This window comes from Equus przewalskii, chromosome 9 (assembly GCF_037783145.1).
Source record: "Equus przewalskii isolate Varuska chromosome 9, EquPr2, whole genome shotgun sequence".
NCBI classification, from domain to species: Eukaryota; Metazoa; Chordata; class Mammalia; order Perissodactyla; family Equidae; genus Equus; species Equus przewalskii.
Window position 1 is genome coordinate 13,513,301 of NC_091839.1, and position 18,657 is coordinate 13,531,957.

An 18,657-nucleotide genomic window follows, 5' to 3' on the forward strand; every position below is an offset into this window, starting at 1 on the left:
CTCTCCCCTCTATAACCTCACCCCGCCCACTCCCCAACAGGGGTGGGTTTCACTTCTCTGCCTGTGCCCTGCGTGGCTTACCACCTGGGAGGGACAGAGACAGGGGAGGGCAGGGGAACATGGTGTGGTTCGGTGCTCAGTGGGGGACGCACCCTGGGAGAGGAGCAGTTGCTCTGTGGTTCCTCTCAAGCCCAGCCAGGCTCTCACATGGAGGGGGAGCTTTCCATGAAGTTTAGCTGCTTCATGCTGAGAGTGTGATGAGGAGAGTGGAGTTGCAGCCTGGGGTGTGAAGTGGAAATCCTGTCACCCACAGTGGTGGTCTGCACATGTCCACGTCTTTTCTGAAATGGAGGGTTAATCTCCCTAAGAGCTTGGAGCCAGGTGATGCCGATAAACAGGAGGAAATGTGAATCTTTCTCTCATCCACTGACAGGTTTGCAGGGCTGATCCACTTACACTCTCTGCCTTGAGTGAGCACAACAGTGAGTTTTATACAGCTCACTTTTTGGGCTGTTCACACACCGTGGCCTTGGGGAGGTCCAGAGGTGTGGGGAGGGCCCTGGGCTGGGAGTGAGGAGAGCTGGTTCTGTGTCAGCTAAGCTACCAGTTTCCTTCGTTACCTCAGGAAAGTCACTCGCCCACTCTGCGCTTGAGTTTTCTTATCTGAAAATTGTTGGATTTGGGTAAGTTAATCGTGCGTGTTCCTTCTTGCTCTCAAGTTCTGCTTCTGTGATTAGCAGCAGGGAGGCGGGGACAGGTGTGGCAGAGCCCTGGATGCTTCTTCTTTATTTCTGTCTCATGTGCCTGCCTTCCCCCAAATGAGCAGGTAGTGAGTTCCGTTTGTGTCTCTTCTTGCACAGCTCTGTGTTTCAGTGGCCTGAAGATGCCCAGCGTTGGTATGGTGAGGAGAGTCTCTGGAGCCTGGGGTCCCCTGGGCCCTGGGGAAGGGGGACCTGCTTGGTAGTTTCCCTGCCATCTCACAGACTTCTCATGTTTTGGTTTGATGGGACTTCCCTCCCTGTTCTCCCCCCTCCTCCACAACCTACCCCTGAGCATCACATTCAGTTTCTGGAGTGGATTATGATTGTTTGATAACTTTCCTGGCTGTTTCCTGCCTGTGGGTCCCTGAAACAAACAGCAGGAAACTCTCATAGCCTTTGGGGTCTCTGCTTCATGTTTTCCTCTTTCCCCATAGAGCCTGAGAGAACACACAGGGCACAAAGAGACACATGTGCATGCTCCCAGCATTCATATTGGTGAAGGGGGGGGTGGGGTTATATTCTTAATATTGTCTGGGGGCCGACATAACACATATGTGAACCTGTGCGGTGTCCTAATGTCCTGTATGTTGCAGCCACTTAAGACTTTAGAGTGGGTGCTATGCATGTTTGTGAGTGTATTACCTGTGTCTGGGTGTGTGCATGTGGGTCAGAGTGTGTGGTCAATGGCTGTTGATGCTGAGAGGAAGTGATTCAGGGGCTGGAGTTACTCTCTTTGTATTTCTGCTTTTGTGCAATGTACTGGTAACTTGTGTTGTCAGATCGCTTATTGAAAAGATGTTAGAAATTTCCTTAATCTGGTCTGAAATTCACCTTGTTTTATTTTTGGGTGTGTAATGTATGAAGGTGTGGGCAGGTGGAGGATGAAACACTAGACCTTCCAAACAGTCTGAGGTCAGTTCTCAGAAATTAGTTGTTGATTGTTTGGCGATCACCACCTTTGGATTTGTGAGTAGGACCCAGAGAATTTGAGAGCTTCTGTGGCAGAGATATTGTCCTGTTCTGAGAAGATTAGAGACACATTGACAAGCAGGAAACAGGTCAAATTTGTGGCTTGTTTCTATCCAATATTTAGACATTCTGACCTTTAAAAATGATTTAATTTCACTGATACTGTCACCTGCCTACCAAGTGCCAGGTGCTGAATTTTCAAAGATAAATGAAAGCAATCATTATCCTCAGGAGCTAATATTTGGTCTTTTCTTGAACAAGACTTTCTGGGCCTAATTCACTCAGCATCCATCTCTGTCTCACTAGTAGCCTTTGGGATTTTCAGAACCAGATGTGTGAGGTGAGATGCTGGAGTGGCTGATGGAGGAGAGTGGGGCCGGGGTCCAGCCCTTGCACTTTCTAACTCTCCTTTTCAGGTGCACAGTGACCATGGGAAGTAGGAAACTGGGCTCCTTAAGGAATGCTGTGGTAGGTAGTGTGGTGAGGATGGCAGCTCTGGTGGTCCCTCAGCTCGTCTCTTGGCTCCTCAGGCTACGAGAGCATGCCCTCCAGCACTCCCAGAGATGGAGATTGAGTGTATTTCCTTGAGGGACTGGAAACAGGATTTGTTAGCTACTTTTAAGGACATTAGCACTGGGGCCAGCCCCATGGCTAAGTGGTTAAGTTTGTGCGCTCAGCTTTGGCAGCCCAGGGTTTTGCTGGTTCAGATCCTGGGCACAGACCTAGCACCACTCATCAGGCTGTACTGAGGCGGTGTCCCACATAGCACAACCAGAAGGACCTACAACTAGGATATACAACTATGTCCTGGGGGTCTTTGGGGAGAAGAAAAAAAAAAGAGATTGGCAACAGATGTTAGCTCAGGGCCCATCTTTAAAAAAAAAAAGAACATTAGCAGGAGCAGGCAGGGCAATTTGAGGCCTTGTGGAATTGTCTCTGGGGAACTGTGGTTACTTCACTCCATTCAGAGATTGGGCAGTAGCTAAGGGTGGGGCAGAGAGACAGATGCACAACAATGCTCTGAGCAACTTTTTTCTAAGGCTCCCATACTCAGCTCGTATCCCCTCCCCAATACAGCATCCTCTCCACCACGCTGAGGCACTAAGTGAACTGGGGTGAGATTCCCCCTCTCTGTTGAAAACCCATTCTGCTAAGGCTTCGTGATGCCCTTTTGTGACTTCTTTCTCCCTTCAGTACTGCCTTTGATATTCATTTTAGCCTGATGTCACTTGAGTCAAATGAGTGGGGATGGGGTGAGTGAAGTTTTTCCAGACTCCCATTCTTAGGGTAGACCCTGGGCCCTGCACATTTCTACTTCTCCAGGATGACCCTGGGAATTTAATTCTAACCTGGGTCCTATTGTAGCTCTTTTACCAGCCTAGATGCTCCCTAAGTACAGTTTAACGAGAAAGAAAAACAGAGATAGAGAGAGACAGAGACAGAGAGAAGAGAGGCTTCAAGCATCAGGATGTGTTAGGTCCACATGCCTTTGCAGTCAGGTAGAGCAGACCTGGATTTAAGGCCTCGCTTTGTCCTTTTTTAACTGTGTGACCTTGGCAAGTGACGTAAGCTCCCTAAGACTCAGTTGCTTCATCTGTAAAATGGACACGATGCCCACATAATAGTTGTAATAATAGCAACATGTATTGAGCATTTACACTTATTAATTCAGTTAATGCTCATACATTTCTAGGAAATAAGTACTAGTGTAGTTTTCATCTTTCAGACGAGGAAACTGAGGCACAGAGAGGTTATTTAGCAGGCCCAAGTTAATGTAATTTGTAAGTGGTGGAGCTGGGATTCTGAACTTGGACAGTCCAACCCCAGAGCCTGTGCCCTTAACTACTGCACTAGACTGTGTAGTTCACAGAATGTTAACAGGAATGAATTGAGAATAGCATTTGAAGCACTGGGTATAGTAGGCACTGAGTAAATGGTAGCTGTTACCACCAGAGCTGAGAAGCCTGCTTCCATGTGAGCATGTGAAAGATGTGGCCCTGGGTCAGGATGAGGCAGAGAGATGGGTCCTCCTGCTGACATCGGGCTTTGCGCAGTATCAGGGCTTCTTCCAATCTAACTCTGTAGGACAGGGCTTGTTGGCAAAGTCTTGTCCCTGCCATCCCAAAGTTGCCTGACAGGCCCTGAGAGGAAAACACAGGAGCTGAAACTGGGTGGCCATAGGGAGGGGCTCCCTCCCAGCGAGCTTGTTGCTTAAGAATCACTTTTCTGATTCTGCTTCAGAGGAATCTGCCTGTTTATTTCCTGATGTCTTACCATTTGATCAGGGCTCCCAAGGAAGCTACCTGTGGAACAGAGTGGGGCTGCTGCCTAAATTGGCACAGGGTTAAAGCCAGGGAGCTAAGGAGACCCTGCAGGGGCCCAGGGAAATCCAGATGTGGGCTTCAGAGGAGGGAGTATCAGGCTGGCTCTGTTTTCCTGTCATGTGTACCTTGGCTCTCCACCGGGCCCTGGGAACGGCTCGGTCAGCAGTCAGCAGTTCCAGCACACCTGCACCACGCCAGGCGCTGGCTGGGCTAGAGGGAGCGTGGCTCATGGCTGAAGGCTTTTGGAGGCTGAGGGACCTGGATTCCCAGGATGGCTCAGCCACTGTTTAGTTGTGTGACCTTGGTTATTTATTCATCTTCTCTGAGCCTCAGTTTTCTCATCTGTGGGAAAATTGTGAGGATCAAGTGCAATAACATACATGAAGCCCCTAGAGCAGCAACTTACATGCTGTAGGTGCTCAGTAAATGTTGTGAGCCACGGTGGGTGTAGTGGGGGATGTGGAGAAATAGAAAATACAGTCCCTAATCTTTAAGGAGCTTATAGTCTGGGTAGGGGGAGAAGCAGTAAGACAGGTGAACATAGATCACAGCATCAGGACCGCATGCTCTATAACACAGGTCAGCAGGTGTAACGGACAGTGAGAGCTTTGGGAGTTCAGAGGTCGGAGAGCTGCCCTGTGGGCTAAGCTGGTCACAGAAGGCTTCCTGAACAGGTGTCCCTTGTGAATGTGCAACGGTTGGAGAGGAAGTTGGAGGGGCATTCAGAAAAGCGTCTGAGATGAGGCCAAGCAGCATAAGTTCAGGGGATGGAGAAGAAAACTGTTGGACTGGAACCAGGGGTTTGTGGGGCAGACTAGAGGGAGATGAGGTTCAATAGGTAGGTTGGGGCTGTTGTGAGGGCTTTGAATGCCACCCTAAGGATTTTGGGGTTTATCTGAAGATTTTTGAGGAGGGAAATGGCATTAATATTATGACCTTGATTCAGTCACTTATTCTTTTAACCTCTCTGGGTCTTGGATCCCTCATCTTTAAAGTAAGGAGTTTGGACCATGTGATTATAAAGGAGTTTCTGTAGCTAAGGAGTCTGTGATTCTGTGATAGAGGAGATTATTTTGATGAGAAAGTGCAGAATTGGGTGGAAGGGAGAAACTGGAGGCAGAGGGAGTATTTAGGAAGCCAGTGCAATGTCAAGCATGAAGCTTCTTTCTGCCGCTTGTAAGAGAGTCCAGGTGTGGGTGGGGAAGATCTTTCCTGTATGTTTTACGGACTTTGATGTTATAAATCTATAATAATTTGAGTTCTGCAAGATTCCTCGCCAGGAGACACCCGTTCTTGGGGCACCTGGAGAAGTGGGGAAATTGGTCAGCTGTTCCAGGAAAGGAGTGATTATTCGGTGGGCTTCAGGTGTATATCATTCCTATTCTGCAGTAAACCGGGAAGAATAAAAATAACAGGAGTTCCTTATTGTCCGTCTTTACATTTTTACGTGTGTAGAGATTTCCAGTTTACAAACTAGTTTCACAGGCATTGTCTCATTTGCTTCTCACCAGTCTCCTGAGGGAGGTTAGGCAGGGGCTCCCTCCATTTTATGGATGAGGAGAGGCCATAATTTCTCAGGGTCTCTCAGATCTAGGCTTCCTCATTCTCAGTGTAGTTAACTGTCTATGCTTCATGTTCCTCGGACAACAAATAGGGGCTCACTTCTTCTCTTAATTAATTCTACACACACTTATTAAGTGCCTAATATGCATCAGGTACTACACTAATTTGAGGTCCACAAGAGGACATATATTTAAGAAAAAATATTTTTGCTGATTGTAAAAGCAATATAAGCTTATTATAGAAATTTTGTAAAGTAGAGGAAAACATTCCCCTAATGGCACCTCCTGGAGACATAGATATATTTAGACTTTTTCTTTGGCCTATTTTTCTTCTTATTGAGATCATACTACATCTATAACTTTGTATACTGATTTTTCTCACTTGTTATGAGCTGTTTTCATATTACTAAAATTTTAACAAACATTTAGAAAATGTATAACATTATATTAATGGATAATGCATAACAATAATTTCCCTATTATTGAACATCTGGATTATTTCCAATTTTTTCCTCTTTTAAATATTGCTATGATAAACGTATTTTTGCACTGTTTGTTTTGCATTTCTAGTTATTTCCTGGGCTATATTTTTGAAAGCAAACAGATCATTTGGTCAAAGGAGTTACTTGAGCGCTTAATAAATATTGTAAAGTGTTCTCCCCAAAGTTGTTAGAATTATCTCTAATTCCATTGGCATTATATGAGTTGGAGTAAGGGGTTTTGAAATGGGAAAAGAACCTGTTTTCTATTGTTTTGGCAAGGGTGGCCATGAGGAAGACCTTGGGAAGATGGAACGTGCCGTTGGAGCTTGGCCCAGATGTTGCTCTTAAAGGATAGAACAATCCTGGACAAAGACCAGGCCAAGGCGTATATTCCAGAGAGGTGTTTTTTTTTAAAAAAAGAAAAAAAGACGGAAAAAAGGTGAGTTTCAGGCAGCAGAAGAAATTCCATGGTCTCGAAATTGGAGTGTTCTCTATGTAGGGCAAAGGAGGCTGCTTCCGATTGTGCTCAGGTCAGGGTAAAGGTCAGGAGAGGAGCCTAGAGGGCAGGAAGAGAAGGGCTCTCCTCTCCTAGTGGTCAGGATTTGCTTCCATCCAGTGTTGCCCAGGGTTTAGTGAAAGGGAGTGAAAAGAAGGTCAGGCCAGACCCTTGGCAAGCTGGTTAGGGTCCTGAGGAGCCTGGATCTGTTGTCCAAGCAAGTTTAAACCTGCCACGTGGTGTGCAGTGAGGATTCTCTGGTTAGGCTTCAGTTATCCTTGGTTGAAAATTGCTGTCTTTTTAAAAAATTCTTTTATATATTTTTTCTTGTTCTTGGTCCCTACTGAAAAATTATTCAGTCTTGGCTGAACTAAGCAGGAAAGATTTTTCCACCCAAGCATAACTAGGGTGGTTGGAAGAGCAACTCTAGAGAGCAGGTGGTGATGGCCATGGCCATCCCCTAGCCCTTTTTATAACTTTAATAGCACGATTGTGTTGTCATTATGCCTTGTTCTTTTTTTTAAAAAATTTTTATTGAGTTGATAGGTTACAATCTTGTGAAATTTCAGTTGTACATTATTGTTTGTCAGTCGTGTTGTAGGTGCCCCCCCTTCACCCTTTGTGCCCACCCCCCACCCCATCTTTCCCCTGGTAGCCACTAATCTGTTCTCTTTGTCTACATTTTTAAATTCCTTGCATGAGCGGACTCATACAGAGATTGTCCTTCTCTAACTGGCTTATTTCACTTAACATAATTCCCTCAAGGTCCATCCATGTTGTTGCAAATGGGACCATTTTGTTCTGTTTTATGGTTGAGCAGTATTCCATTGTATATATATACACCACATCTTCTTTATTCAATCATCTGTTGATGGGCACTTAGGTTGCTTCCATGTCTTGGCTATTGTAAATAATGCTTATGCCTTGTTCTTTATCTGATTACATATGTAATTTCTCATGCTCCTCTGAAAGCAACTTAAGGATAGAAACGGAATTTTTATTCCTGATTTTGAAAGTATCTGGCAAGATCCTACTTATATTGTAGGTACCCAATAAATATTTATTAAATTGAAGTCTTTTCCATGTGTCTCACACGTGGATTCCAGTAACTTTTCATTCATTCATTCATTCAATCCCTCAATAAGTATTTAGTTTCCTGAATGCTTACTAGATGCTAAGCATTATATTAGGCACTGGTAAACTAATGGGAATAAAAACAGAGTTTTAGTGCTTGGGATATTGTGATTTATAAGAAATATATATTTGGTCATTCAGTTGACCAAAATATGTTTCTCATATATATGTGGTCTTCGTCCACAGTTCTTGGCTCACAGCTTCTGAAACCTTTGACATTTCTTGTTTACGTTAACAAAGGTGACTTTTGGACCCAACCCAGTGTGGGGGCTGGTTGCCAAGAGAACCAACCATGTGATCAGAGGATTGGAACTTTTGGTCCCACCCCCTGATTTTCAGAGAGAGGAAGGGGGCTTGAGGTTGAATCAATGGCCATTGGCCAATGACTTAGTCAATCATACCTATGTAATAAGCGTCCATAAAAACCCAAGAGGACAGCTTGTTGATCCTTTTTGTCTTGGAGAGCTTCCAGGTTGGTGAACGCATGGAGGTGCTCAGAGAGTGGCGTGCCTGGAGAGGCATGGAAGCTCTGCTCCCCTTCCCTCATACCTTGCCCCACTCATCTCTTCCACCTGGATGTTCATCTGTATTGTTTATCATATCATGTGGCCACTGAGCACTGATTGAAAGTAAGGTTGGTACCCTTTTTCCTGTGGTCACAAGCCAGGCAAAATTGCTTTCCAGGTTAGAACTGACCTTGAAGATATTTTTTGCATGACCCTTCTCAAGATGTCTCCAAAGACGTTCTCCATCTTGTGATGAGTCTTTCTTCCAAAGTAGACAGTGGGTTCCTTTAGGGCAGGAAACGTGTGTTTATTCATTTTTGTATTCCCAGGACTTTTCACAGCATGTTACATAGTAGGTGATGCTAGATATTTGTTTTGTGAATTTGAAATTCATTGTTTTGGATTTGAAATATGTTTCGTGAAATATGTTGTATAGTTCAGTTAGGTGCTGATTTCCCTTCAGAAGCCTTTCATTTATTTTTTATTTTTATTTTACTTTTATTTTTTTTGGTGAGAAAGATTGGCCCTCAGCTAACATCTGTGCCAGTCTTCCTCTGTTTTTTGTATGTGGGATGCTGCCACAGCACGGCTTGATGAGCGGTGTGTAGATCCATGCCCATCTGAACCTGAAAAACCCAGGCTGCAGAAGGAGAGCACAAGCACTTAACCACTACGCCACTAGGCTGGCCCCCTGAAACCTTTGAAATCTGTAGCCTAATGGGATACTGAACATATCTAAGGCCTGAGAAGGAGAGGAACTCTAGGACATGGGAGAAGTTAGCAGAATGGGAAGTAAGTTACTTCTCAGAAATATTTAGCAGTTGAACTGCAACAATTTCAGGAAGGTTCTGGGCCACAGGTTGTAGGTTCTTAGAAAGTCCTATTAGGGAGATTGGGAAGCTCTGGGTTCCCTTTATCACCTACCATTATACAAAGGCCTTTCGTTTCTCGTACTTTAAACTGCGGTTGAACTAGATGACTCACCACTTTTTCCTGATTCTTTGTCTTTTGTTTCTTTTCTTCATTAGGAATATCCTCCTCCTTTATGCCATTATCATCATCCTTCAATTCCCTGCTGAAATGTTACAGTCTTCCTATGGAACGCTGTGGAAGAAATAGTCTCTCACTACCTCAAACATCTCAACTTTTAGACCCCCTCATGGTACTACATGCTATCTACTAGAATTATAAACGGGTTATCATATATAAATAATTTAGCTCTGCATATTCCATAGCCAGGACCTTGTAAATGTTGAATGAACTATGTGGCTGAACTGTATTACTAACTGAGTGTGATGGTTAATTTTATGTGTCAATTGGCCTGGACCATGGGGTCCTCAGATATTTGGTCAAACATTATTCTGGGTGTTTTTGTGAGGATGTTTTTGGATGAGATTAACATTTAAATCAATAAACTGAGTAAAGCGGATTGCCCTTCCTAATACAGGTGGGCTTCATCGACATGCTTTTTCTTGCCTTCAGACTTGAACTGAAACATTGGCTCCCCTGGGTCTTGAGCCTGCTGTCCTTCAGACGGAAACTACACCATTGGCTCTCCTTGGTCTCTAGCTTTCTGACTCACCCTGCAGATTGGGAATTGTCAGCCTCTATAATCACATGAGCCAATTCCTTGTAAGTCTCTTTCCGTATATCTATCTATCTATCTATCTATCTATCTATCTATCTATCTAGATATTTATCTATCCTATTGGTTTTGTTTCCCTGGAGAACTCTGACCAAATACACTTAGCGTCAGGATTTTAGAAATATTCTAGAGGAAGGAAAAGAGTTTTATCTACCTTTCCTGGAACTCAATTAACATGACGCACACTTTAAAAATGATGCTTAGCTTTGATACCTTTTCATCTGTGCTCTTCTCCCTTTTCCAATACTTCAGGCACATAGGACTTCAATGCTTCCGTTAGCCCTCCACAGTAATACCTGACCTAGGCAACCCTGTTCCTCACTTAAGCCCCCAGTTTTCCTTGCTGTTGAGTCCTCTTTCCAACCGTGCTCCATCAAAGCTCCCAACTCAGTGTGGTAGGTTGGATGCAGGTGGCGGGGAAAAGCAGTCTGACTGTTCGAGTGATTCATTTATGGTTGAAAGTTCTGTAACCTTCTCAGAATCATTTGCCAAATGACTTGGATGAAATATCAAGTAGTTTAATAAAGTGGGGTGAGAATTTTAGGCAGAGTGAGGGTGCTATCTCTGAGTAATTGCCCAATGGGCAGGCAGGATCACCTTCCTGGGGTCAGTCTTAGGGTCAGCACCTCCTATGCACTTACTGCCTTGACGCATTCTTCCCCTTTCCACCTCTGAAACCACAGCTCCTCTAAAAACAACATCAAATAAGCACTCCCGCTGAGGTAGCAATGGAGATTCTACTGCTGATACAAGAAGAGAGAAAGAGGGCAACCATTTGCATGTCTCCATTGAATCTTTGTAAGTTAGCAAATACTTATGGTTTTAAAGGGCCCATTTTAGAAGAATAGAGACTATTTTAAAGATGATGAGAAAATCAGTAGTTTTATGTCATGTGTGGCCATAAATGGAGAAAAGACTGGGTATGAGAGCAGATTTTAATGAGATATTAGAGGCTTCCTGTTTGAGAAGATGTTGGTAAGTCAAGTCTGCAGTGAAGTTGCTCTGGCTTAAAGTACTTAGCACCTAGCATATGATAGGATAGATCTTCCTTCCACGTTTCCTGTGGGAAGGAGGGGCGAATTTAGGGGAAAGATCATGATTATAAAAGAAAACTACAAACTCCCTGCATCTATTTTAATATTTAAATATATTTAGATCTTTTTTATATTTTAAAAATTCTCCTTTGAACCCTATTTCTCATGCTCTGACTTCCACTCTATCACTTTCTTCCTTTTTATAGACAAATTTCTTAAAAGAGTTGTTTTCAGTCACTATCTCGATGTACTTATCTCCCATCTACTCCTCAGCACTGAGGAGTTGATTTTTTCCTCCTGTCATCATACAATCAAAACTTCTGTAACCAAGGTCTCTGATGGTGACATTGTCCCCAAGTATGATAAACCCTTCTCACCTTTGTTTTACCTGATGTCACAGGCACTCCCTACTGTTGACCACTGTTCATTCTGGAACTGTTGCCATGGCCCTCACTCTGTGGCTTCCCACCAGTCTGGCCGTTCCTTTTCAGTTTGGCCACCTCCTCTGATCTGCACATCCCATAAGTGTCAGTGGTCTTAAGAGTTCTGTCCTGTGCCCTCTTCTCTTCCTATGTATATTCACCGGGCCCTTTGTGGCTTCATTTGTAATCACTCTCTCTTGAGTTGTATATATTAACTGTCTATTGGATATCTGCCTTTGAATATGCAACATGTCCCAAACTGAACTTATCTTACCTCCAAACCTGATTCTTTAAAAATATAGATATATTTTTAGTGGCTGGTACCCACAGTGATCTCTGCCAGAAACCTGGCCACGTTCTTGAGTCCTCCCTTTGTCGTTCCATCATCTAGTCAGTCACTGAGGCTTCACAATGCTGCCTCCTAAATATCTCTCTAACCTGTCCACTCCTTTTTCCAACCTTACTCACACTACTGATTCAAGCCACCACCATTTCCTTCTCTAGATCACTGCAATGGTCTTCTCCTTGAATCCCCTCCTTGCCTTCAGTGTAATTCCATGCCCCCTCTAATTCATGGTCCACAGTGCAGCTAGAGTTGTCTTAGAAAACAAAATTCTGATCATATCTTTTTCCATTATTAAAGTCCTTTAATCTTCCTGTATTGCTCCCATGATGCATTTGGTCTCTTCAGCATGGCTCCCAAGTTTTTGTCATGTCACAAATTTAAAACACCTCAGTCTTCTCCAGTTTCACCTGTACCAGTCCTGCCCATCATCCCACCCCAGTTCTTACACTTTATACTACAGTCACACCACACTACTTTAATTCCTTAAATGTCCCTGCTCTCTATAGTGTTGGGGACTTTGTTCTTACTCTGCCTGGAACACCCCTTCATGCCTCTTTATTTTCCTGTCAGTTTTAGTTACCCTTCAGGCCTTGGTTTAAAGCTTACTTTTTCTGTAATCCTACGCTAACACACTAACCCCAGTTTATGATCCTGCGGTACCACACGCTCACACCTTTTGTAGCACTTACCATGCTCTCCTGAGACCACCTGGTGAATGTACTGTAAGCATCTTGTAGGGAGGGACTCCATGTCTCATAGTTGAATTCCTGGGGCCTAGAAAAGTACCTGTCACATAATAGATGCTCAGTAAATATTTGTGCTATCAATGAATGATTTATCATAGCTACTTTGTACACGTTTCTCATTAAACCAATTGAACAAGTGATGGAGGTGGTTGAGAGAGAGCAGAGATGAGATCAAGGCCTTGATGTCAGGTTTTTTAATAAAATCAAAGCAAAATTTCGTGTTTTTGCCGTTTTACAAGCTGGCTATGGGTCTTAATGGGCTTATGGGATACTAAAGCTAAATCTAAACTCCAGCCAGCTGATATAAGCCTTATCTAGGCCTTACGATTCTTTTTTTTTTTTTTTACAACAGCTTTATTGAGCTATAATTCATATACCATACAATTCATCCATTTAAAGTGTATAACTCAGTGGTTTTTAGTATAGTCACAGAATTGTGCAACCATCACCACAATCAATTTTAGAACATTTTCATCACTCCCCTCTTCCCCGGAAACCCCGTACCCATTAGCGACCATTCTTCATTCCCATTCCCCCACCATCTCCTCCCTCCATCCCCTGGAAACCACTAATCTACTTTTGTCTCTATGAATTTGCCTATTCTGGATGTTTCATATAAATGGAATCGTATAATGTATGGTCTTTGTGACTGGCTTCTTTCACTTTGCATAATATTTTCAAGATTCATCCATGTTGCATCATGTATCAGTGCTTTATTTCTTTTCATTGCCAAATAATATTCCACCATAGACCCCAGTTTTTTTATCCCTTCATCAGTTGATGGACGTTTGGGTTGTTTCCACTTTTTGGCTGTTACGAATAATGTTGCTTATAAACATTTGTGTACAAGTTCTTGGGTACCCATTTCTCTTGGGTATATACCTGGGAGTGGAATTGCTGAGTTATATGGAAACCTTAGGATTCTTAAGAAGAGAGGTTGCTTTAGAGAATAAGCTCACAAACACATAAACACTAATAGCTCTTGCTCTTTAATTTGTTAATTTAGCAATAGGCAAGTTGTACAGCTGGTTCTTTGAAGAACTGACAATCAAATTTCTTTGTCTAGTGTAAAGTAGCCAGTGAATGTACAAAGTTTAATTCTCCTGTGTAGGATAATAAAGCGTTTCTTGGGTTTAAATGGAAGTGGGAGAATTTAGTGTCTGTTTCTGCCCATTTCCACTCCTGTTCCACCCCACTGCTGGACCACACAGGGCTGTGTGACAGAGGTATCCAGGAAAGCTTCGAGTGGGGGAGTGGGTCTATTAGCTGAGTTGAGCTACAATTAACTCACTGCTTCCATCTCTGTCTTTATGACAGGCATTTATTGTTCCTTTTGTATTACTGTTCTCATTGGCTCTTCTTTCCTCTTCTCCACACATCTCTGCCACCATATATACTCTTGGTTTTTTCCTGTTCTTCCCTTGCTGCTCAAACTCCTCGTCATGTCAGACTCTTCCTAGGTCCTATGTGAGTTAAGACAATAAAGTTACGAGATTCACGTGAGTTATAGGATTCCTTTTACAAGTATATCATATCCAGGTAAACATGGACACCTAAAAAGTAGTTGTCCTGAGTGACTCTATGTTTTTTCCAAAAGTTCTCTCATTCCTCAAAATATTTTGGCCACTTATCATATAGAGTTGCTCTCGAAACCAGTCTAAGCCCTATGAGAAGATCAGTTTCACTTCCTTGTAATCACAATTAGGGAGCCTACAACTCTACTTTGTTTATTTGTCTTCCTGTTCCCAGTTCCTCTTTTCCATTTTTGCTGTAGTCTCCAGGCAAGAAGAGTTCTGGGTTCAGGTGGGGCTCCACATATGTGGTGAGGCTGGTGGTCATAGAGAGTCCAGCAATGATGTGAGATTGGTGTGCTCCACAGGACTTTGACTTTAAACAAACCATGCTGAAGCTGCTCTTTTTACTGTGTTCTCTCCAGTGTCCCATTTCTGCCTTGTGATCTCCTCCCTAACCTTTTTTGCAGAAAAGAACCGTCAAATCCTAGGGCTGGGGACATAGTCTTGAATTGTCCACTTGTCAGAGGAAACTTGGGGAGAATGGGTAGGGAGAGGTACTTCAGGGGCTCCATTTCCTTCTGTTACTGGGGAGTTAGTTAATGTTTTACCAGCAGTTCTCCCTCTTGGGGAGACGTGAATCATGTTCCAGCCCCACATTGCTGCTCAGGGCAGAGGGCATTTTTTACAGAGAGTTGTGATTTGAGAGAGACCTGTATCTGACCTTCCTACTTTATCTTTAGAGTCTAGCCATCTGTGGCTTCGTATCTTCTCAGTTCTCAGGCTCTGGATCTTCATATTCTCTTCCTCTCTTCCTCTCTGCTCTGGCGGAAAATGAGGATGTTTACTAGTTGAGGGGGAATGAAACCTTGAAGTTTCAAAAGCAAAAACAACATAAAGCTGGGCTCCCTCCCCATCATGCCTCCCTCTCCTCCCTAGCAGTTTCTGCACCACCCCCCCAAAACCCCAGCGAGATGCTAGCTGATTGTACAAATATGTCTACAGGATTCCTCAAAGATGCGGCTAGGTGTGAAGGCTTTATGTTCTGGCTACCATCTTACCTGCTTTTCTCTTTTCCAGAGGATTCTACTTCTCACAAATAGGTATGAGGCCAATGTTCTAGAAATTCAGTCTCCCTTCACCCTTTGTTAATCTCAGAATAAGTGATGCAGAGGTTGTTTAGATAATATAGCTGTGGGGAGAGAGAATGGAGGCACTGGAACACCTGCCAGGGACGGGGCCAGAGAGCACCGTTAGTGAATGTACATCTCTGGAGCAGAGTAAGAGAGGAGGTGGAAACAAGGAAGGAAGCTAACAGAAGCCAAAGAATTGTAGGAGTTGAGGGTATAATCCATAGGGGAATCGTGATGGACTAGACAGAGGATTCTGGTGGTCCCTCCCCTGCTGCCTGAAAGAAGAGTTGCCTGATCAGTGTCTATTATGAGCAAGGCCTTAGGCTAGGTTCTGGGGATACAGAGATAAGTAAGACACTGTCCCTGCTTTACAAGTGTTGCAGTCTGACAAAGACAAGTTCAGTGACTAATAGGAATCAGATGAGATTTTCAATATGTGTGGTATTGTGGGCTGGGATACTGCCGCCACTACTAACAGATAACGTTTATTGCTCACCCACTGTCTTATAGGCATTTTATACCCAGATTAACTCGTTGACTCTTGACAACACCCCTCAAGTATATATTGTTATTGGCACCTCAAAAAGTAGTTGTCCTGGGTGGCTCTATGTTTTTTCCAAAAGTTCTCTCATTCCTCGAAATACTGTGGTCAATTATCATATAGAGTTGCTCTCAAGTATGTATTGTTATAATCTGCGTTTTCTAGGTAAAGAATCTGAGGCCCAGAGACATTACAAATAGCTTGCCTGAAGTCTCACAGTGGGGATTCAGGAGCAGGAACTCCAGCACAGGTGGTCTGGCTCTGGAACACATGCTCTTGGGTAACATGGCCTCTCATAAGTCATCCGGAGAGTGTGTGGAAGCTCTGCTGCTGCCCATCTGTGTGACTTTATACCACTGGGCTGCCCTTGTGCCTGGGACACTCTTCCTTAAAGACTCTGGTCAAGGGAGGACGCTCCTGTGACATCTTCTGACTCCTTCTGCATACCCCCTGGGCAATCACTTTATGTTTTTTTTTTTTTTTTAACTGTGTAGTGTTTATTTGTTGGAATATCTGACTCCTTGTCTTAGAAGCTTCTGGAGAGCAAGGACTTTTTTTCCTGGAAAATTTCAAACATGTGCAAAAGTTAAGCTAATCATATAATGAATCTACGTGTACTCATCTCATAGCTTCAGCAATTACTTCATGGCCAATCTTGTTTCAGCTATACCCTCATCTCCAAACCTGGAGTATCTTGAAGCAAATCCCAGACATCAAATCATTTTGTCGATAAATATTTCAGTTGTATTACTAAAATGTCGGGACTCTTTAAAGAACATAGCCACAACACCATTATCACACTAAAATTAATACTTCCTCACTACCATGAAATATTCAGTGTTCAAATTTCTGCAATTATCTCATACTTTTTCTCCTTCCCTTCCCATTTTTCTTTATTCTTTTATTTCTTTCTTTGTTGTCTCCCACCCCCCTTTTTTTTGCAGTAGAGTTTTTCAAATAAAGATCCAAATAAGGGCTTTACTTTTTAATCTGCATTTTCTCCTCAGCACCTGGCTTAGTGCTTGACATATAGTGAATTCTTACTAATGTGTGTTGAATGAATGAATCTTCAGGAATCTATAAAATCTCCTGGTTGGATTGTGTGGCCTGTCATTTGTGGTTGGTTTCTTGGGATGGCTTTGGGTTTCTGACAGCTTTAGTTAGGGATTAACAGGGATGCTGGCTACCATCAGTGCCTGTGAACATTGCTAAAGGTTGGTGGGCAATGAGTGTATCTGTGACTCAGACACTCACAGGCTAGAAGGACGTAGGCCCTTACTTTCTTGTCTCTCTTTTTTGTCGTTAGTCTCTTGTCATCTCACTTTGAGTTTGGACTGACCATGTCTGGCTTTTTTGCTGTTTCTTCAGAACAGGGACCCTGAAGGAGCTCCTTGAGAGCATGAACAGCTTCATATGGCGCTGTGGTAGGCAGAGTTCTGAGATGCTACCCCAAGATTTACCTCTAATCCCAGACTGTGAATATTATGGGATATCATGCCTGCGATTATGTTACGTTGTGTGGTAAAAGGGATTTTGCAGATGTAACTAGGGTTACTAAGCAGTTGACTTTGAGTTTAACAAAAAGAGAGATTATCTGAGTGGGATTAATCTAATCACATAGGCCATTTAAAAGCAGGCAGTTTTTTCTAGTTCATCTCAGAAAGGAAATCAGAGAGACTAGAAGTATGAGAGGGATTCAATTTAGGGGATGCTCTCCATTGCTGAGATGGAGGGGGCCTTGTGGCTAGGACCTGAGAACGTCCTCTAGTAGCTGAGAGCGGTACCTAGCAGAGCAATGGGGACCTCAGTCTAATAACTTCAAGGAACTGAATTCTCTGAGCTAAGAGATGGGTGTCGTTTTAATCCAATAAATTTGTGCTAATTTGTTTTACAAAAATAGAAAATACAGGTGCTTTGTACCTGATGGATTGAATTAGCTGCTCCTTTGTTTATTTTATTTTTGAAAATTCAGAGAAAATTAAAATACATTGAACTGCCTGCAGATCTTAAGTCCACAATTTGGCTTTTGGTAAATGTGTCCACCCACGTAATCACCACCTGCATTGAGATAGAGAACATTTCCATCAGCCCAAAAAGCTGCCTTGTGCACGTTTGCTGTTACTTCCACCTGCTGTGGTGAATTCTAACACCATTAATTACTATTGCCTATTCTTGAGCTTCATGTAAATGGCATCGTATTGTACGTGCTCCTTTGTGTCTGGCTTCTTTTGCACAGCATACTGTTTTAGAGAGTAATCCATCTTGTTTTAGCAGTAATTTGTGCCCTTTTTATTGCTAATTAGTATTGCACTGTATAGATATGCCACCATGTGTTTATCCATTCATATCTTGGGGGATATTTGGGTTGTTTCCCAAATAAACAATATAATAAAAATGTTGTCTGTGGTCTTTGATGTTGTTAAAGTGAACAATGTGAGGATGGTGAAAATACTTTCGAATCTGGCCAACAGATGGATACTGATTTTATTCCGCTTCCAGCGGTCTTGGGTCTGGAGGCACTAATGAAGAGGCCCCAGAGAAATGAGGTGATGAGGAAGGGGAAAGACAGCACACGTTTCAATTGCTGGGAAGTGAAGGAAATGAGATAATAAGTTAATGTTTTTGGCTACTATGAATAATGCTGCTATGAATGTTCGTGTATCACTCTTGGTGTGGATATCTATTTTCATTTCTCTTGGGTAAATACCTAGAAGTGGGATTGCTGAACTGTATAAGCATATTTAACTTTATATGAAAACGCCAAACTCTTTTCCAGAGTGGTTGTGCCATTTTATATTTCCACCATCAAAGTGTAAGAATATCAGTTGTTTCCCATCTCACATCCATCTCATGGGATGTCCTCCCAACTCCCCAGTTTTTCAATCTCCCTGTTTCAGGTCAGTATTTCCTAACATAAAATAAATGTGAGAATCACCTGGAAGTTCTTCAAAATTTACAAGCCCAAGTCTCACTCTAGACATACTGTATTGGCTTCTTCAGGGATGGTTTATAGGTTTATTAAGTATGTTGAAAAAGTTCTCTAGG

The 18,657-nt window shown here is 43.0% G+C and overlaps 1 protein-coding gene across 1 annotated transcript in view; it reads right to left on the reverse strand.

Annotated features, from left to right (window-relative positions):
• The window catches only part of CXCL17 (C-X-C motif chemokine ligand 17), a 39,744-nt gene extending 27,294 nt beyond the window's left edge, over positions 1-12,450 (reverse strand). The window contains exons 1-3 of the mRNA XM_070558010.1: positions 12,371-12,450; positions 9,219-9,338; positions 8,425-8,519 (exon numbers count right to left, since the gene is read on the reverse strand). The gene's annotated coding sequence lies outside the window, so the exon portion shown is untranslated. The remainder of the gene's footprint in view (positions 1-8,424; positions 8,520-9,218; positions 9,339-12,370) is intronic.
• Positions 12,451-18,657: the final 6,207 nt, after the last annotated feature.